Source organism: Nerophis ophidion, linkage group LG07, assembly GCF_033978795.1.
Source record: "Nerophis ophidion isolate RoL-2023_Sa linkage group LG07, RoL_Noph_v1.0, whole genome shotgun sequence".
Lineage (NCBI taxonomy): Eukaryota > Metazoa > Chordata > Actinopteri > Syngnathiformes > Syngnathidae > Nerophis > Nerophis ophidion.
In genome coordinates this window covers 58,611,035-58,633,642 of record NC_084617.1, presented here as the reverse complement: position 1 = coordinate 58,633,642, position 22,608 = coordinate 58,611,035, and the positions used below count along the sequence as shown (strand labels likewise).

General features: G+C 40.3%; 1 protein-coding gene across 8 annotated transcripts in view; it reads left to right on the top strand.

Annotated features, from left to right (window-relative positions):
- The window catches only part of sorbs3 (sorbin and SH3 domain containing 3), a 73,616-nt gene that overhangs the window by 3,903 nt on the left and 47,105 nt on the right, over positions 1-22,608 (top strand). Inside the window, exon 1 of one of the 8 annotated variants that reach the window (XM_061906701.1) lies at positions 5,939-5,992. The exons of the other annotated variants lie outside the window; for them this stretch is intronic. The gene's annotated coding sequence lies outside the window, so the exon portion shown is untranslated. Of the gene's footprint in view, positions 1-5,938; positions 5,993-22,608 lie in introns of those variants that run through there. 8 annotated transcript variants of the gene reach the window in all.

Below are 22,608 nucleotides of genomic sequence, written 5' to 3'. Positions count from 1 at the left end.
AATAAGAAGTAATTTTGATTTTGTTTAGTTATTTTGTCCTATTGACATTGTTTTGATCAAACTATTGTGAATATTGTGCTGACATTGATACACTATAAAAAGCATTCCACCCATCCATCCATCCATTTCCTATCACGGGTAGTGCTGGAGCCTTTCTCAGCTGCATTCGGGCGGAAGGTGGACAACACCCTGGACAAGTCTACACTTCATCATAGGGCCAACATAGCACTCACCATAAATAAATGTAATCGGTATTGGTATTAGTATCAGCCAATCTCTCTCATGGATGATTGGTATGGAAATCGGCAGCATGAAAACTCTGTACGGAACATCCCTACTATATGCCTTTTCAAAGCAAGTTGTACTCCCCTCTGAGGCTTGTGAGCACACCTGAATGACATTTGCTTATTTGAGAAGGTACAAACGTATTGAAAGGATGACAGGAGTGGAAAAAGAGTCACATGCTATGGTAGATTGGTTTTCTTTCTTCTTTGCTCTCATTCTTCGTGGTTGTTGTCTGTCCCCCAGCACTGTTCTAGTCTGCTGCTCAAACTGAAACTAAAGTGATATTAAATACCTGAAATCAAAGTCAAAATGTTTGTTTTAGCGAGGAGGAAAGCGTAAAGAAGAGTTGTATTGTTGTTGTGATTGTGCAATAACCATTTCACCATTCACAAAGAATGGCAAGGATCTGGTTAAAGGTGTGAAGTAAAACGGTAGAACATAGGTCAAGAAAGAGGATTTCTGTGAAGATCTGGATAAATATGCAGATAAGCTTTTGTTTTGTTTTGTGGTTTCAGTGGTATATTTCACCAAGAACACCTTTTTAAAATATTTTTTCTCAAGGAAAGTTTGTCATCTTCTGTGTGATTGTATTTGTGCTTTTCTCTCTATTGGTTGATATTTTAAGTTTATTTTATTGCAGAGATAAATGAATAATGATAAATGGGTTGTACTTGTATAGCGCTTTTCTACCTTCAAGGTACTCAAAGCGCTTTGACATGACTTCCACATTTACACACACATTCACACACTGATGGAGGGAGCTGCCATGCAAGGCGCCAACCAGCACCCATCAGGAGCAAGGGTGAAGTGTCTTGCTCAGGACACAACGGATGTGACGAGGTTGGTACTAGGTGGGATTTGAACCAGGGACCCTCGGGTTGCGCACGGCCACTCTCCCACTGCGCCACGCCGTCCCTATTGGCTTTCTTACCAATATGGCATATGTCAATACTGTCCACAGCAATTTATTTTCAATACCGATATCAACATTTCCGAAAAGCTGCACATGTTCACTATAGTCTTACTTTGTATGTTCTGGAAAACCAGAGTTCTTTGATTTTGATCTATTTATTTATTAATTTATTTATTTTATATTATTATTCATTTTAGAGTTGCAAGAGCTCTCTGCAGCTTTTAAGGACCTTCTCCAAAAATGTGAGTCTCTCACAGGTTTTTCAAACTTTACTCGTGGGCCCCAGTTGAATAGCCCAAATGATAAAAAAGAGAGAAAATAAAATGGAACCTTGAGGAACACCACTAGTGTAACTAAAGAGGTTGAACAAATGACTACTGACTGCACCTACACCTTAGTTACATAAGTTCCTTAACACTCTGGATGCTGTGGGGCTGTCTTGATTGACAAGACTCTGCAACATCGCATGGGCAGTACCTCTGGATTGCAGACCGGGGTCGTGGTTCCTCTCTTTAAGAAGGGGAACCGGAGAGTGTGTTCCAACTATCGTGGGATCACACTCCTCAGCCTTCCCGGTAAGGTCTCTTCAGGTGTACTTGGAGAGGAGGCTACACCGGATAGCCGAACCTCGGATTCAGGAGGAACAGTGTGGTTTTCGTCCTGGTTGTGGAACTGTGGACCAGCTCTATACTCCCGGCAGGGTCCTTGACGGTGCATGGGAGTTTGCCCAACCAGTCTACATGTGCTTTGTGGACTTTGAGAAGGTATTCGACCGTGTACCCCGGGAAGTCCTGTGGGCAGTGCTCAGAGAGTATGGGGTAACAGACTGTCTGAATGTGGCGGTCCACTCCATGTTTGATCAGTGTCAGAGCTTGGTCCACATTGCCGGCAGTAAATCGAACCCGTTTCCAGTGAGGGTTGGACTCAGCCAAGGCTGCCCTTTATCACCGATTCTGTTCCTAACTTTTATGGACAGAATTTCTAGGCGCAGTCAGGGCGTTGAGGGTATCTGGTTTGGTGGCTGCAGGATTAGGTCTCTGCTTTTTGCAGATAATGTGGTCCTGGTGGCTTCATCTGGCCAAGATCTTCAGCTCTCAATGGATCGGTTCGCAGCAGAGTGTGAAGCGACTGGGATGTGTTTTGAACAGATCTTGGGGGGTATATGGTGTCATTCCTGGGTCAGATTTGCCCCCCAAAAAGCCAGTTAAATAGCCCTGCTAAACATGATATGTAAATTTGTCAGATTTTACATGTAAGAAAAATTAAATTTACAACCGAAGTTGAAACATGGAAATAATTTCAAACAGCGGACACACTGAGCTAGCAAGCTTCTTGTCCTGTGAAGCAATGCACGGTTTGATGAGGTCAGCAGTCATGCGCCGCAAAAGTTCACATGACCACTCATGTGAACGGGACGGCGTGGCGCAGTGGGAGAGTGGCCGTGCGCAACCCGAGGGTCCCTGGTTCAAATCCCACCTAGTACCAACCTCGTCACGTCCGTTGTGTCCTGAGCAAGACACTTCACCCTTGCTCCTGATGTGTGCTGGTTGGCGCCTTGCATGGCAGCTCCCTCCGTCAGTGTGTGAATGTGTGTGTGAATGGGTAAATGTGGAAGTAATGTCAAAGCGCTTTGAGTACCTTGAAGGTAGAAAAGCGCTATAGAAGTACAACCCATTTATCACTCACACCGAGCAGTATCCATTAATTTGTGTGAAATTCAGGGAATACCTGAATCCGTATCATTATCAGCAAAAACAAAAAGGAATTGAACCCAGCATTAACCCCTGTTCCACCATTCTACCCTAAAATAAACAAAATAATATATATGATTCTTAACTAACTAATAACACTTCTATAACATTAAAGCGCAAATGAAAATACAACTTCACCAATTTAGTCATAATTGTTGCGCTTAAGAAACTTCTCTATGACTTTTGCTCTAGACTTCTAACGTTTGATATTGTCATTACGGCTACAAGTGATGTAAAAGTTTATTATAACAAGGTAGCAGTACGGACCATAGCTAAGAAACAGTTATTGTTTGGCGGCTCTTTAGGACATGCTCGCAGACCAACAATGATCCCTATATGGTTAAGAAACACTGGCATATCCATTCATCCATCCATTTTCTACCGCTTTTCCCTTTTTGGGGTATCCAATACACATTATCTTGACCACAAGGAAATGTGCTCATTCAGATTAAAATCATCACACTGTAAGTCCCCTATAAACACGTAGCTCAGTGATTATCGGACTGTGGTACGTGTACCACTAGTGGCAGGCCAAATAATAAATTGATTAGAGTACAGTGTTTTATTTTCTTATAATAAAAACCAGGGTTACTGTTCAAAATGTGCGTGATGTTACCGTGGGCCAAATGATTATATATACTTGTGAAATAAAACATCTGGTTTAATTTTAATGCATACCTAAGCCTACTACGCTACTGTATTTTAATGTTGGTCTTTACAATGATGCTTGGAGAGCCAAGTTTTTTCTGAAGTAGTACTTGGTGGAAAAAGGTTTGAGAACCACAGAAGTAGGTTATTGATCTGTGTCTGTTCAATTAATCGACCAATACATTCACAGAAAAGCATACAGTATACATCTCTGTGACACTTTTAGTCTGCCTATGTCGGTTTTAATCTACTTATGACACTCTGACACACTAAGCTCGGTAGCCACTTCCCTCTGGAAATGTCCTGTTTGATTGCTGATCAATTGTCTTGGTCTCATGATGTCTAGTTTTAGTTTAACTATAAAATGTAGGCACAATGGTACCTCAATTTATACGAGCATTTTGAGATACCAGCTGTCCCTCAGCTTCAAGTTGAAGGTAGTAATTAAAATGACATTAAAACATTTACTACATTCTGCAAGAGTCCACTGCCTCTGCGCCAAAACACATTTATCCATGAAAATATTAAGAGGCTGCGGAATGGTCTCCCCAACATGTTTCCTTCTTTTCTTCTGGCTACAAAAGTAGACCATTGAGCATTAATAATCCGGGGTCACTGGGTCTTATGCAGAAATATGTACGGTTGCTGTCCACTCTGACCTCTGCTGTCTGTCACTCAAACAATGTATGTGTGAAACATAAACACTGATAACAGTTACCAGTCTTACTGGACAGAAAAACAGCCCAAAGGAGACGTTGCATTTGTGAGCTTCCCAAGGTACATCATTTTTATATTACTTTATAAAACTATTGTAGTTACTTGTAGTACATTATGTGGTAAACAATATCGTATCTCAAAGTAGCTTTTTTTCTTTTTAAAAGGCATGTTACATGTTAAACTTCTGCTGTTTTGGGGCGGCCAAGCACCAGTGAAATAGGGCATGTTGTCTGTCTATCTGTGTTGTCCCTGTGATGAGGTGGCGACTTGTCCAGGGTGTACCCCGCCTTCTGCCCGATTGTAGCTGAGATAGGCACCAGCGACCCCTGTGTCTCCAAAGGGAATAAGCGGTAGAAATTGGATGGATGGATGGAGGGGCAAGGCTAATTTGAGGTACGAGTGTTTTGAGGTACGAACTTTGTCATAAAAAGATCAGGTACCACTATTACGTATAGGTGCAAACTTAAGAAGTGTTAGTTGCCTACATAAGAATAATACAAAAAAAAGATTTGTCAAGAGCGAGAATGCGTTGTGGCATCTGGGGCCAAAGTGTCAATCACCATTTGCTTGATTGCCTCATTTAGCCGCGCAGAGTGACGGAGTGTTAGATATGCTCACAGTGGGGAGAAAGTCTGTTCATGGTTGGATATATACTATTAGGGGGGACCCCACTTGAAAGCTGTTATGCCATACTTGACTCTCAGGTTGAAAGCCTCCAATATTTGGCGAAAACAAGCCCACGAAGAGGAAAGGCCCAGTAAATGGATATCTGCCTCAAATAGCGACGCTGAGCCAGACCGCTGAATTATTAAAAAGAGCTGAGTCCTTCACTTTCAACATGGAAGCAAACATAATACACAGATGATGTTTCAACAAACAGAAGTCTCCTGAAAGTTTTTCATTTATTGGTCCAGAGAGAAATGCGCATTCTGGATAAAAAAAAGACAGGTTCAACTGGATCACTTGGCACAGGTGCAAAGCTAAGAACTAGCACTCATAGCTAACATATCCAAGTTTTGCACACTTTGTTGGCAGGAAGTGTGGGTGAACTGGAAATCCTAGTTTTGATTGGCCAAGAACTGTGTGCAACAACATCTTACTAGGCACTTTCAGATCAGGAATTTGCAATCTGTAAACAGGCCACTTGTGTAATTTGTCATTAGTCGGACAAACTATCATTCAGTCTTTGTTTATATAGCAGCTTGTTTGTGTGAGGTCCCAGGAGAGTTTGCCCTATCAAAAGTGCATGACATAGCATTCGAACAGAAATAACTCCCATCCTCTTCTTGCTTTTACTTACATACACTTAGCACATATATAAAGTGTGAGAGTCATGGGGCAGATAAAGTTAAGTAGGGGTGTCACGGAGTCACCAGTCTGGAAGATGGAGGTGATGAACTATTTTCATTCCCCTTTGGTTAACCCCAGGCCGTAAAACAGCACCTTATCACAACAATGAGGTCTCTTCACAGAGTGAGGTGCCCTCGTAGCGACAAGCCAGGGGCAGTGTGCCTTTTTGAGCGTGGTCGAAGCTGTTGCTATGGGGATGCTTGTCATCTGGCAAGTCTTCTGCAGAGGCAGGGAGGGCCGGTGATGGGAGGGAGAGCTTTTTAAAGTTGTAACAAGGTTGTATAATCAGAACAGGGAAAGCCTACAGCAGTGTGAGTCCACTTTGGAGGTGAGTCCACTTTTTTAGAATCACATTGCATCTTGTTGGAAGCTGTCTTGCAAGACGTTTTTTTTAGTGTTGAGAAACCTGTTTGGCTTCTCTAAGTTTGTAGGACAGGGTTATTCAACTGGCGGCCCAGGTGCCTATATGGTGTCATTCCGGGGGCAGATTTGGAGTTCAATTCAAAATTTGAGAGACAAGCATTTTTTTTAGGGAATTACTAACATTACTAGAGTGCTCATGTGGTCTGGAGAAACTTGGACAACTGTAAACAGATTAGGAGATCCTTGTGTTGACATTTTAACTTTGTTAGCAAACATTGAAATCTGGGGTCCAAACTTGGGATTTTCACCCTGGGGGTTCCTCAAGGCACCTCCTTGAATCCTCTTCTTTTTGGCAGTTTGACATATTTTTTGTAATGTGATTTACAATATGTAACTAAGCTGTTAATGTAGTTTGTTTACTTTAGATGCAGTCAATAGTATTTTGTTCTAATTATTTACTCATGCTCTTGGTGTTCCTCAAGGTTCCATTTTAGGTCTTCTCTTTTTCATCATTGGGCTAGTCAACTGGTGGCCTTTGAGTTCTGTTTAAAAAAAAAAGTTCAGATTTTTGCAGCACATTCTTAAAAACACTCAGAGGGCTATCATAGAGATGATCTTCGTTAGCTTTTTTGCAGAAGGTCCTTAAAAAAGCAGAACACTCTTGTAACTCTAACAAGCTAAAGCTCAGCAGCATCTACTCCGTCTCATACTAGTTGTTGGAGAAGCCACTTAATCTCAGATTGCTGGCCTTAAAGCGAGGCTCCCCGCTGCTGTCAGATTGATTTCCACAGCCGCTTCTGATTGCCTTTGTGATGTTACCGGGGATCCAGCATGTCCACAAGCCACAATAAGCTTTAAATATGCAAAATGACAGCCATGAGGATTTTTGATTTTTTTTTTTCAGGGTGTATTGAGAATTTTATCCATGAGCAGAAGTATTGGGACACCTACCCATTACTCTAATTGTGTATATGGAATTTTGTGAGCTTACTGTAGAAGTCAGTGATGTTTAACAGGAGAGGGATCTTGCTCGCTCACATCTGTGTTCTTCATGAGGGGTCTTCAACATATTCCAGGCCAAGGACATGCAAACTGATGGAAAGATATAGCAGGGACCTCCTACTAATACTGTATATTGTGTACACTTATCTCTTTTTCTTCTTATTTGTTTATTGTTGTGTCAGAAAACCCTAAATTTTTCATAATCAAAACACATAATCATAAACGAGTACTTCCTCCCACTTCCAAAAACATGCACCTGGGGATAGGTTGATTGGCAACCTTAAATTGGCCCTAGTGTGTGAATGTGAGTGTGAATGTTGTCTGTCTATCCGTGTTGGCCCTGCGATGAGGTGGCGACTTGTCCAGGGTGTACCCCGCCTTCCGCCCGATTGTAGCTTAGATAGGCGCCAGCGCCCCCCGCGACCCCGAAAGAGAATAAGCGGTAGAAAATGGATGGATGGAGCTGCTAGATGATAGCGGGTTCTCGGCCAAATGCGGGAAACTTGACTGAGCCTTGTGATTGACCCAGCAGGGATAGGGGCGGGTCCTTCTTGGTGAAGGGACAGGTGACTAAACCAACGTCCTTCTTAAAAGAGCTCCTCTGTGTTGCTAAATGTGTTCATTACTAACTGAAAGACATAATCTGCCTCTATTTTTCAGTTCACTACAGTGTGTTGGATCAAAGTTTGTGACTGTCTCATTTGTGGATATAATATAATAGAAATAGCATTTAAAAAAGTCTAATCAATCAAAATAGTCGCTGTTCCGTGTTGAAGATCTATGTTCTTCATCATCCCTAAATAAAGGTATGTAATGGGATCAAAGACAAGGCCCTCAGGTTCTTCCACACAATACTGATCCAAGAAGGCCTTTATGAACCTTGCTTGGGGCTTGCAATACATTGTGCTGGATTCTAAAGGAACCCTCCACAGGATATAAAAACACCACCCTCAATAGATGAATTAATTAATTTTGAGGTGTGTACTTTGAACTCAATGGAGACAGGTTCATTACTCATGGTGGATGGAACCCAGGGATTTGTTCAATGTACTCTTAGGCAAGGTACGAAACATCTGCCGTCTTATGGGTGTGGCACACTTCTCTTATACAAAGGTATACAAAGTTTGGTGCAGGGGCCATTTAAGGCCCGCAACTCGTTTTTATTAGGCTGCGAACATTTTTACAGACAAAATAAGCACGTCCCCAATTAGAATGTACCACAAAAACCCCCAGAAAAAATGCAACTGACCCAAATTCCCCCCCAAAGCAGGACCTGAAAACAAAAATGGGTGATGATCTGTGCGTCTTACTATATGGTCCTTGATAATTTCAGTGCATCCTGTAATGATAAACATGTACAAATTCCTTGCAAAATATGTTAGGTTTTAAAGTGAAACTGCTCTTAAAAAAATCTATTATTCACAATCCCCAAGCTCACACATGTCTTTCTGTTTTTATGCATTCTAAATCATATATAAATTCTAGCAAGAGGCAGCTAATGATGGGAATTCGATCTATTCCGCCTATACAAACCTTTAAAAACCTCCAAAAACTTTCAACATTATTTTTTATACAAGCTGTAAAATGATAAATGGGTTGTACTTGTATAGCGCTTTTCTGCCTTCAAGGTACTCAAAGCGCTTTGACACTACTTCCACATTTACCCATTCACACACACATTCACACACTGATGGTGTACTGTAAGTATACAGTACATGTAATGTAGTAACAGTAACATGATAAAATGTAACTTTTACATATTTTGGTTATTTTAAGCATTGCGGGACATTTTTAGGGGTGCAATGATTTCACAGAGGGCATAGCAGCATCCGCTATTTCCTTCAACAATAACAACTATTAATCATAACAGACTTCATGAGAGCCAAAAATGACTACTTTGGGACAAATGATGATCCAGAATCTTATCTTCCTGAGACTGAATATACAGAGGATGAGGTACAAGTTTTAGAAGCTAAGTGCTAAACAGATCCAGCTCTAGTGAAGCACTAGCATCATGTAGCAGTATTGCTAAATGCTAAAAAAAACCAAATAATTACTGTACAATATCCACTCTCACTGTGAAGCCGGCTAATGGGATGTTTATATCTTTCAGCACAATACTTGTCTTCCCTGTTTAGATAATAAATTAATCCCACTACTCAGATAGAAAAAAAACAAAATTTTGCAACATCTTCCTTGCGACTTCATACTATACCAATGTTGCTATTACCTTGTTAATATGTACAGTATGCCATGGCATGTAACTGGAGTATAGTTGGTGGGTTTTGCATGTGTTTTAAAGGGCTTTAAAGGCAGAATAGATGAATCCCATTAACTGCATGCTGAAAATTGTTAGCCCTCTTGTACTAGCAGGTTTTTTGTTTTTTTTACAATTTAGACTGCACAAAAAACAAAAAACATGTGTTCTTGTCTCAAATAAGGATTTTGAATGATAAGCAAAATTCCAAAAACGTCCAGTTCCAGGAATAATAATATTAGTAAACAAAACAAACAAAAAAAAAAAAAAATTAAACATCTCAATATTACACATATTTGATTTGTTAGGTATATCACAACGCTAAGATGAAAATAAAAAAACCCACATAGTTTAGCATATATTGATTGACCTACATTCTTTTGGTGTTGCTATCTTTAATAAACAAAATGTATCAAAGTGGCACCTACAGATCTTTCTGTATGTGGCCCTCGCTGGAAAACATTTGAACACCCCTGATGTGATGTAAGGAGCATTTTCCTTTTTAAATTAAGTAGCATTGTTTGTATCTTACTTGTATAAATAACTTTTGTTGCAGTCACCATGGAATTGATTTGAATAATCTGTTTAAAATCACCCTACAATTTCATATGTGATCAGTCAGGGCTATAAAGTCCACATTTTATCCTAAATTAGCTGGGATAGGAATTGAAAGACTAAAAATATTTTCTACTGCTTATCCTGTTCAAAGTCATGAGTGAGCCAGAGCCTATCCCAGCTGACATTTGGTGAGGGGTGGAAACATCTAGTCGTTTCTTGAGTTTTATCCCTCAGATGACAATTTCAGGCCAGGATTCTGGGCGTGTTAGTCTTGAATACACGAAGTACACAACTATGTGGTGCCTTTTGATTTAGAGCCTCTCAGCTGCTCTCCATTGACAAGAAACACACAACACTGACATTCTGTGCTCACCCTGGAGAAGCACCATACAAGGAGGTGGAATCCTTCCCTCCTGATAAATGAGTGGATCCCCCAATAACTACATATCATAAACTTGTAGCTGCAGGTCCTTGTATGGGCTCTGTCTGTGTTGGTTACGTGCAGAAGGGGCAGCACAGTACTGTATGATCCATCCTGCAGGACCCTGAAAACCTAACGTAACTGCAGTCTGACTCACCTAATATGTTTGGAGCGGTCACCAAATGTACTCAATACCATCATCTCAACACTTTAAAATGTGGGATTTCTTCAGTTTTACAGCCATCTAAGGTCAGCTTCAGCAGCATATTTATGCAGATGGTTTGATAGTTACAGAGTCATCCAGTTAAAAGAAACCAGAAGTTGGAATGTGTTTATAAACTGACCTCCAACCTCTTGTATTTAGTTGCAACACCATAAGCTTTTATGGGCTATATTTGAAGTGGCACCATTTCAATAACCAATCGTGGGTAGAGATGCGCCAATCTCTACCTATGATTGCTAGACTCTAATTGTAGGAACTAAAAATCTATTATTTTTTACTTTAAGTATAACCAAAGTTTGTCGGCTCGAGTACTTGGCTGAGAAACAAGCATACTCAGTCAGACTGCCTCTAGGTAACACATTTGTTACAAAATTTTGTTATAAATTTTCATGCCAACGAAGCAAGTAGATGGTGCTGAAAAGTACAGTAAGGCACCGCTTTTTAAAATGCACTAACTCCCTGCTAATTTACATTGGAATTGCCGGAGACACGCTACCGCCTAGCATTAGCAATTTTAACAACTCAAAATTTGGCAATCAACTTGATACAAGTATTCAATGGCACCAGTTTTCTGTACATGTCTCTGTTCAAATGTATAAATAAAAGTAATTGTTGAAAAAAAACCTCTACAATTTTTAAAAAATGTTATATTTAAGGTGTTGTCATGTTTTCTTACAATTCTGCGTCTCATTTGTAAGTACTGTACTATATTAAATCGAAAATTCCAGAACGTTAGATGGCAATAGTTTATAGATTGTGTGTATATATACAGAGTATAGAGTATATAGTGTGTAGCCAGAAAGTTGTCTTTGCCGTTAGGTTGAATGTGCTTGTATTTTCTTTTGTTAAACCCAACAAAGTGTTTATACTGTAAATATTGTATTTATTACACACCATCTGTTTAAACGTAAAACGCATCTTAGTTGTAGTTTTTATTACCAAATTTGGAGGTGTTGAAATCGCCATGTATTATTGCTAATACTAACCAGTAACATGTCTACGGCAAATTAGCATCTAGCTAGCACATTTAAACTGTATAGCCTCTCCGTACATTTGGTTGCCTCCGTCTTGCTTTGTTGGCATGGAAAATTGTAACATTACCTAGGTGCAGTCCGACTGAGTCCGCTCTGAATGCTTGTTTGCCGACCAAGTGTTTGAGCAGATGCCGAGTCTGCAACCGAAAGTGAATTGGTAGTACTAACGGACTTCGATCAGCACCTATAAATGTACCGAATTCCACACCCATTCATAAGTATAATAGCTTAATGGTTAAGTACTGTTTGAGATGTGTAGATCCATTTTATAAGAATATATTATATATTTTTAAAAGTCCGACTGCTAACAAATTGCCATATTGGTCAAAACGTTCCTCTTGATTCATCATACCATGTCAGTTTGGCTTTTACTTCACATGTTGGTCTTTATGCTTCACGGCAATTACACCAACTGGACTCGCTCTTAAATATTGATATTATTTTCGTACCAATTCAGTTCTCTTTACATTGTACTCACTGACTGACTTACTTTGGTTGAGTGCCCACTCAAATCTTTACATTGTAGTTGTGATAATAGTGTGTCAGATTTGTATCTCTTTCAGTATTAGTCAGGTGTTTACCATATGTCAGTCAATGCTGAATAGAAACAGTATTGCCACCTTAAGCAAACATCATGTTTGTTTTGGTCAGCATGAGCTAACATATGTGCAGTATTGCCACCGGATGGAGTCAATGATTAACTTTGTGCTCAGAGTCCAAGGCTTTGGTTGAGAAATGGAGCTGAAGTGACAGTGGTTTATTTGTCTTATTGAAAGCCTTGGCTCATTGTGTCTGCTCACATCATCACTTAGCTGCGTGGATGATTTATGGATGATGTGATTCTCCCTCTGACCACTTCGTTAGTCTTTGTTTGGTTACCTTGACAAGTTAGAACAATGTAGTGCTAGGAGGTCACTGCATGTCCATCCTAGAAATGAGGAATTTCTACCCTGCAGTATTTTGCCATGATAGTAAATCGAAAACGTCACTGTGTCCACAATAGCTTGGAGTTTTACATCGGTGATGTGACTTGTTTACCGGCTGTGATAACACATTTACAGGAATCATGCGGGTGTGGTGCAGTCCACTGACCTGCTGAGGGGTTCTCAACTTCTAATAATAGTCTGGTTCCTCATCTGTTAAATAGGAGAATACGTTTTTGCCTATGAGTCACAATGCAGATGTGTGAGGAATAGATCAGCCATTGCATCACTCGCATGGATCTCTCCAGAAAAATCTTTTTGGTTTCCTTTGTTGAGTTTTCTAACATGTGGCTGATTGCTTGGAGCGCCACACTGAGTTTCCTGTAGACAGAAGCAATACCACATCATCCAAGTTTCTCATCTCACATGTCCTGATTTACCCTGAGAAACACCTCGGATGCAATCTGACCCAGCTACAGATAGAAAGCAGGAAGTACTATCTTAAAAGTCTCATTTTATCTTTAGTTTCTTCACCTGCACCTTTTATGGCTCTCTTTATTTTCCACCCCCAAAACGGATCCAGGTGTGATGATAGCCATTTCACCTAGCTGCCGTTTTACAGCCTCTGCATCTGCTCTTGATATGCCGTCATTACGTAAGAATTCAATGCACAACCACTTGGCTGTCTTTTTTCGTAAGATACGAACAGTGTTGTTTTTCCCTTATTAGGAAGGATTGATTCATGCTCAAGAGGGGAATGCATGCGCCGCTGATGCTGATCCCCCCGAGAAATGAGACACGGATGTTATGACATCAGCCTATTTATCAGCTTGCTACTTGAACTTTCAGCCTTGAAACCAAATTCAGATGCATGTGCTTATTTAGATTCCGTTATATGCATTAACCATATTTGGGCAGAAGGCTGACAGGAAAAAGGCCAGCATGAGGTCATATATAAAGCAAAAATAAGCAGTAGAAATAAAACTCTTCTGGTACCACAGTTTGCACACTGCTCACACTTGGATTTAGTTAGGATTTATCTAAAAACGAACAGTTGTTTCTGAATAATGGTCGACATCCAGTTTGTTTGGATTCAGAATACATTTTAATGTGTGTGTGAGTGTATCTGTGGTGATGGTGTGTGTATGGTGGGAGGTGGGTTATCAAATGCATAAAGAAGCATAACAAATAACAAAACACCAAATAATAAACTTTTATCAGGCGGGGGTATCCGCCACAGCTGCATTTAAGTCCCCTCTGTAGACTGAAAATCTGTCTTGATTAAAAAAATGTGTGCTTTTTGATTCTATGATGGCAGCGGTGCAATATAGATCAGTGTTTTTCAACCACTGTGCCGCGCCACACTAGTGTGCTGTGAGATACAGTCTGGTGTGCCATGAGAGATTATCTAATTTCACCTACTTGGGTTAAAAATATTTTTTTCAAGGCAGTAATTACAGTCTGAAAATGATGTGTTGTTGTTGAGTGGTCGGTGCTGTCTAGAGCTCGGCAGAGTAACCGTGGAATACTCTTCCATATCAGTAGGTGGCAGCCGGTAGCTAATTGCTTTGTAGATGTCAGAAACAGCGGGAGGCAGTGTGAAGATAAAAAAGGTGTCTAATGCTTGAACCAAAAATAAACAAAGGGTGAGTGCCCGGAAGAAAAGGCATTAAAGCTTAGGGCGGACTATGCAGAGCAAAACTAAAAATTAACTGGCTACAAAGTAAACAAAAACAGAATGCTGAACGACAGCAAAGACTTATCCATCCATCCATTTTCTACCGCTTATTCCCTTTCGGGGTCGCGGGGGGCGCCGGCGCCTATCTCAGCTACAATCGGGCGGAAGGCGGGGGAGACCCTGGACAAGTCGCCACCTTATCGCAGGGCCAACACTTACTGTGGAGCAAAGACAATGTACCGGTACATCTGAACACAAAGGAGGATAAAAACAACTGAAATATTCTTGATTGCTAATACAAAGTAGATGCAAGAAATATCGCTCAAAGGAAGACATGAAACTGCTACAGGAAAATACCAAAAAAAGAGAAAAAGCACCAAAATAGGAGCGCAAGCCAAGAACTAAAACACTACAAACAGGAAAACAAAAAACTCTAAGTCACGGCGTGATGTGACGGGTCGAGACAGTACACCTACTTTGAGACAAGAGCTATATTGATGCATGCTTGGTTAGGCTTTATTGTCATATCCAACAATTGAGACAACGACTTTTTACTGTCAACTGAGTTTCGTTTTTAATGCATTTCTGTTGGTGGTGTGCCTCCGGATTTTTGAAACGCAAAAAATGTATTTTGCAGATAATAGACCTTCTAATACTGTCGCTATATCGTGATAATGCATGTTGATGACACAGTCTCGCTGTGTTCCGCAAATTTGACAGCGTCAATTGAACAAACGTGTCCTCTAGCGTTCTTGATAGCGGCTAACACCCTTCCACAGTGCAAAGCATCTTCTAAGTCCTAAATCTAAGGCCTTCATGGAAATAAAGTATGTTTCTTAAAAATGCCATCCCAACAGGATGATAAATAATCTAACTTGTTACAATGGACACCATTGGAGGATAAACTAACCACAAGATAGAGCTTTTGATTGTAAACGAAGGTGGGCAGATCAATACAAGTACGACAGTAACGATACCAATACAATATCATATATGGTCAATACTGCAGTGGTTAGATCAATATTTTTTTATTATCAAATATATTTTTTTAATTTGTGTTATTGTTTACAAACTAAGGAAATAATTCCCTAGGCAGAGTAGTGTGTGTGTATTTAAATCAGAGCCAATAATAGGAAATAATTTAAATATTTAATTGATTTTTTTACACCGCCATTAAAGGGGAACATTATCACCAGACCTATGTAAGCGTCAATATATACCTTGATGGTGCAGAAAAAAGACCATCTATTTTTTTAACCGATTTCCGAACTCTAAATGGGTGAATTTTGCCGAATTAAACGCCTTTCTGTTTATCTCGCTGGAGGCGATGACACACCCGCCATTTTCATTTTCAACACGTTACAAACACCGGGTCTCAGCTCTGTTATTTTCCGTTTTTTTGACTATTTTTTGGAACCTTGGAGACATCATGCCTCAACGGTGTTTTGTCGGAGGGTGTAACAACACTAACAGGGAGGGATTCAAGTTGCACCACTGGCCCGAAGATGCGAAAGTGTCTGCCGCCAGACCCCCATTGAATGTGCCGGAGTGTCTCCACATTTGACCGGCGATGCTAAGGTAGACATGGCACAGAGATGTATGGATAACCTGCAAATGCATTTGCAACGATAGTCAACGAAATCACAAAGGTGAGTTTTGTTGATGTTGACTGCCAGCTAATCGATGCTAACATGCTATGCTAATCGGTGCTAACATGCTATTTACCGGCGGTGCTAAAGCAGACATGGAACAGAGATGTATGGATAACCTATAGATGCATTTGCAACTATATTACGTTTCCTTCCACCCACATTTAATGCAAAAAAAACACTTACCAATCGACGGATTTAAGTTGCTCCAGTGTCAAAAGATGCGAAAGTCTTGATCGTTTGGTCCGCACATTTTACCGGCGATGCTAACGCAGCTATTCGGCCATGCTATGGCTATGAATAGCGTCAATAGCTATTCGCTCAATAGCTTCAGTTTCTTCTTCAAAATTTTCATACTCCAACCATCTGTTTCAATACATGCGTAATCTGTTGAATCGCTTAAGTCGCTGAAATCCGAGTTTGAATCCGAGCTAATGTCACTATATCTTGCTGTGGTATTCCCATTGTTTGTTTACATTGGCAGCACTGTGTGACGTCACAGGGAAATGGCCAGTTTCTTCGCAGAGAGCCGAAAATAAGGCACTTTAAAGCTTTATTTAGGGATATTCCGAGACCGGTAAAATTTTGAAAAAAAATTCAAAAAATACAACAAGCCACTGGGAACTGATTTTTATTGAAATTGTGATAATGTTCCCCTTTAAGTGTTTTTGTCTGCCAACAGCAGCCCTCATATCACTGCTAGCCCGTAGCTACAACAACAAGGACACAGCACTTCCTCATTATGCACCAATGACAGTTGTAGCAAGCGATGTTACATTAATGAACCCACAGACTTATGGGCATTAATATTAAAACACAAAAGTCAATTCATGCATGTTCTCTATTTTATTGATTGCTGCAATAATTATATATAGTATATATAATTAATACTTTTGCTGTGGATTTTATTTCATATTTTTAAATGTATTACTTAGTTGTTGTATAATTTATATACCTGAAGTCTGAACAAGCCTGTTCAACTTGAATGTCACAAAATTAAGTTAAAAAAAGGTGTTTTTTGTGTTGGTCTGCTTTTAGGTTGTTTTGTTTTTTTTTACAAAAAAATTGCAGGTTTTCCATTTTTAAGTACCAGTTCAAGCACCTTTTAAGTACCTGCACTGTTTTTCAAGTAACGATTTGGTACGAGTATTGGTTAAAATGTCAACAATGTCCATTACTACTTACTTTATCTCATACTTAAGTATATAAACATACTTTTTATTATTGATATCCACTTAGCCATATTATACTTTAGAGCCAGTGCGCTTACCACTTTCCTACTATGGTTACCTTTCACATTTAAATCAATACGGTACCAATTCCCAATACTTGGTAATCGATACTGGTACTCAACGGTACAAATGGCTGTTAACTATGCGTGTTTATCTTTTAATAAATGAGTTTAACTAAACCTTTGTATAACATTTAACAGTGAGCTGATAATGATAACTGTGCTGTCCAGTTGTTGATTTCTCACAATCCTGAGTCTCATTCGCAAGTAGGCTTATTACATAGTAGATTTTGCATGCATTTGCTATTCCAAGACGTTAGATGGCAGTAGTGTATTGACTACGTTATAGTCTTTGCCATTAGGCCGAATTTAGTCTTTTGTTGTGAACTAAAAAGTGTTTTTACTGTAAGGACTGTACTTATTACACACCAGCTGTTTGATTGCAACATGCATATTAGTTGTAATTTTCTATACCAAATTTGCAGGTGTTGAAATGGCCATGTAAACATATGTAGCATGTGTATGGCGCAGCGTAGGTAATTTAGTATCAAGTTAGTCCACTTTGAAAAGTGAAAAGTTATTGTACATTCGAGTGTTTTTTATAGGTATACTTGCTTTGTTGGCATTAGAAATTGTAACATTACCCAGATTGTTTGAGCCGGACGTGACGTCATGTGCAACAAAGGTATCAAAATATGGCATCGTTTGATACACGATAGTACTGATGGAATTTGGTCGGTGCCTTGTAAAGTACCAGATTTGGTACCATCCCCACCCACGAAAAAGTTCTACTTCAGGTTCTGTGGTAATTTTTTGTGTGTCTATACAGGTGTTTTACTACTGTATGGGTGTGTAACATCACACAAAACCTAATTAGCTTACTGAGCTTTTTTAGAATTAGTTTTTCCCCAAAAAATGCTACAATAAATTGGCCCTCGTGTGTGAATGGGAGTGTGAATGTTGTCTGTCTATAAGGTGGCAACTTGTCCAGGGTGTACGCCGCCCTCCACCCGAATGCAGCTGAGATAGACTCCAGCACCCCACACGGCCCGAAAGGGACAAGCGGTAGAAATGGACGGATGGATGGTTGCTTAAATGTGAGTTATGCACAACATCACCAAAACCTCTATTGTTCTATATTTTGGGTGGCTTTAAAGGTACAGTATGGTACTTCTGTTACTTGTCAAAGAAAGCCGCGCTGGGCTCTGAATCAGACATTATCTGCTGCTTAAGCCAGCACATTACTCATGTGGTTCCTTTAGCTGCACCATGCCGGTTTAAATGAGGACCAGTGTGTTAAACACATAGTAAATTGCCTTTCTTTAAGTGATTATTTTGTGGCTTGTGTGTATTGTTTCCCTTTGGACATCTGGGTGTGATAGCTTTGGGCAATGAAAGGACATTTGTCATCACTGAGCAAAAATGTACAAATTTGTGGGGTTACGTAACCCACTTAATTGGGCGATGATGAGCCTGGTAGAGCGACATTGTTGTCTAGAAAGAATAACATTGGACTCATGGGTTCTATGCTGCCCATTGCTGTTTTTCACAGTCTTGACCACAATCCTTAAAGCCAATAATGTTCAGCTGCAAATTCCAGGCGGAAAACTCATCAGTGCAAATTTCATTGGACAGCCCTCAGCCAGTATTCGTCTTGTCCCACACACTTGGACTTTCTGACCATGCTGCATAACTTACACAAGAACAGTCAAAGATCCTTAAGTCATAAAGGGATTATATAGACTCTCTTTGTTGGGTGGTGACCTCAGTCAGACAAAGACTGAAAATGTCAGACTCGGTCTGAAAGAAATGTCACCAATCAGGGGCGGCACAGTGGCACTGTTTTTCAAGAGTGGGGGTCGGGTGGCATATATTATAGAGGATAGACGTAAGATGCTGTCTGAGCCTAACTAATTGCAAAACCTATGAGAACATGGCATTAAGTGGCTACTTAGCCACTGTTGGCAAGAGCCTGTATGCTTCATTACCAACGCCTTTACTGATTAAACATATCTAGTCATTTTTCAGTGGAGCAATTGATTAGAAACAACATTTTGTTTTCAATCTAGAATGTTGTGGCAATAAATGACAGGGAAGATATTAGGGGTGTAACCATACTTGCCAACCCTCCCGGATTTTCCGGGAGACTCCCGAAATTCAGCGCCTCTCCCGAAAATCTCCCGAAAATCTCCCGAAATTCAAGCGGAGATGGAGGCCACGCCCCCTTAACTCCATAAGGACCTGAGTGATGTGTCTGAGAGCGTGTCTGCCCAATGACGTTATTACTGTAGAACAGGGGCGCTCACACTTTTTCTGCAGGCGAGCTACTTTTCAATTGACCAAGTCGAGGAGATCTACCTCATTCCTATTTATAATTTATATTTATTTATTTATGAAAGAGACATTTTTGTTAACAAGTTAATGGTGTTTAATGATAATACAAGCATGTTTAACACACATAGATTCCTTTCTTTCATGAAGACAAGAATATAAGTTGGTGTATTTGATTCGGATGACTTGCATTGATTGGAATTAGACAGTGGTGCTGATAAATGGAGGAAAAAAAAAAGTCCTCCTTTCTGTCCAATACCACATGAAAATGGTTGGCTTTGGCATCTCATTTGTCCAACTTGCAAACTCGTTTTTAAACACTTTGTTATGAGAGTAGCATATGTGTGTGGCCCTTTAATGTTTGGCAGCAGGTGAGTGACGTCAGTGAGAGTGCGGGTGGGCAAGCAAGTGAGAAAGCGGTCGCTGAGGGCGGGGGAGAAATACATTGGCATCAAACTCCGTAGCTTGCTAGCTTGTGCACGCTAGCTTTCTGAGACTCCTATTTTGTTAGCACAGGCAGGATGAAACAGGTCTTTTATGGTGAAGACAGGAACTGTGCTGTCGGTCTTTAGAGTTTTGACAGTAGGTACGGAGTCTCTAGAAATAAAATGTGTTTCTCTGCGTCCGCCCTGTTAGTGATTTTTTTCTTAAATATGAGCTTGCAGCCGCCAGCATCATCTCACAAGATCCTCGGGTGCCGAGAATGTCAAACAACTGACGAAAGTGAAGTCTTGGTATGATTGATGACTGCTCATTTTTATGTATATTTTTTAATGCCTGGCTTGAGATCGACTGACACACCCTTCCGAGATCGACCAGTCGATCGCGATCGACGTAATGGGCGCCCCTGCTGTAGAATGATCGAGGGCGAGTTCTTGGTTTCTTATGTGGGTTTATTGTTAGGCAGTTTCATAAACGTCCTCCCAGCGCAGTAACACACAACAACAACAGTCACGTTTACGTCTAACACTCTACCGTAAGGCAGTTCGTCTGCCGTAAACACCATGTGACACTCTTAAACAGGACAATACTGCCATCTACTGTACATGATGCACCATAACACCTCCAGGCAACTTCAACCCTTTAATCCTCCTCCATTCACATTACATCTCCCCGGATTGTAAATAACCTAATGTAAATAATCGCATGTATTTCCAATGTATATACTTGTTCTTATGCTATGTGAACTCACTATGTTCTCTGCTGGCTGTGCATATCCTACTAAGTCACACCTACACTGTTTCAATATCCATTTCTCTGTTGATGCAATTGTTGATGACTGAAGTACTGATAAATGCTTTAAAATGTAATATCAGAAATTATCGGTATCGGTTTCAAAAAGTAAAATTTATGACTTTTTAAAACACCGCTGTATGGAGTGGTACATGGACGTAGGGACAACAGGGCAGTTGCGTCTCCCAGTCATACTTGCCAACCCTCCCGATTTTCCCGGGAGACTCCCGAATTTAAGTGCCCCTCCCGAAAATCTCCCGGGGCAACCATTCTCCCGAATTTCTCCCGATTTCCCCCAGACAACAACATAGAGGGCGTGCCTTAAAGGCGCTGCCTTTGCGTCCCCGCCCAATCACATAATATCTACGGCTTTTCACACACACAAGTGAATGCAACGTATACTTGGTCACCAGCCATACAGGTCACACTGAGGGTGGCCGTACAAACAACATTAACACTGTTACAAATATGCGTCACACTGTGAACCCACACCAAACAAGAATGACAAACACATTTTGGGAGAAGATCCGCACCGTAACACAACATAAAGACACAAGAACTAATACCCAGAACCCCTTGCAGCTATAACTCTTCCGGGACGCTACAATATACACCCCCCGCTACCCCCTACCCCACCACCTCAACCCCACCCCCCACACCCCCTAACCCCGCCCACCTCAACCTGCTAATGCTCTCTCAGGAAGAGCATGTCCCAAATTCCAAGCTGCTGTTTTGAGCCATGCTGAAAAAAATAATGCACTTTGTGACTTCAATAATAAATATGGCAGTGCCATGTTGGCACTTTTTTCCATAACTTGAGTTGATTTATTTTGGAAAACCTTGTTGCATTGTTTAATGCATCCAGCGGGGCATCACAACAAAATTTGGCATAATAATGTGTTAATTCCACGACTGTATATATCGGTATCGGTTGATATCGGAATCGGTAATTAAAAGTTGGACAATATCGGAATATCGGATATTGGCAAAAAAAAGCCATTATTGGATATCTCTAGTTTCCTTGGCTTATTAGTGTGTGCTGATTTTAGAAATAATGTACACTTCACTGCACATGTAAAACATCACCATGTTGCTGAACATTGTTTGGTTTCGGCATGCACACTTTAAACACTGAAAAATAGCTCTGTGTACGTGCAGGTAGGTTTTAAAGATAATGTGTGTGTAATTGCACATTTAGTACAGGGGTAGGGAACCTATGGCTCTCAAGCCAGACGTGGCTCTTTTGATGACTGCATCTGGCTCTCAGATAAATCTTAGCTGACATTGCTTAACACGATAAGTAATGAATAATTCCGCTGGTAATCACAGTGTTAAAAATAACGTTCAAAAGATAAGACATTCTTGTGCATTTTATTCCATCCATCCGTTTACTACCGCACCTGTTCAAGAAGTTGCATTAATGGTAATAAGTATTCTATTAATTATTGGTTAGCACGGGGGTGTCAAACATAAGGCCCGCGGGCTGGGTCAGGCCCGCGAACAGGTTTTACCCTGCCCGCGGGATGAGTTTGCTAAGTAAACAAATTAACCTGAAATTTTTGAATGAAAGAAACAGCTCATCTACATGTGTCTACTGGATGTTGCAATAGCAATTATTTGTATCTCTGTAGAGTGTAGATGATGGTACATATGTACAAAATAAACCACATGATGTTAGTACATCCATTGAGGAAAATGATCAAACTACATACATGGCATACTGTAATTTGATTTTGATATTTTTTTATCTTGATTGATTGAAAATGAACACCATTGAGTTGACTGATGAACATTATCACATCATTTATTCAGAAAATATAAATAACGACAAATAAAGGTAGAATACTATTAACCGCAACATGTAAGTGTAAAAAAACAACAACATTATGATTTGTACATTTTCAGAATGTGCTTCTTCTATTTTCAAACACAGAAAACAATCTGAAGGTGTCTTTATTTTTAAGTTATCGTGCAGGGATTTTACCAGTCCGTCCCACTTGGGAGTAGATTTTTTCCATGTGGCCCCCGAACTAAAATGAGT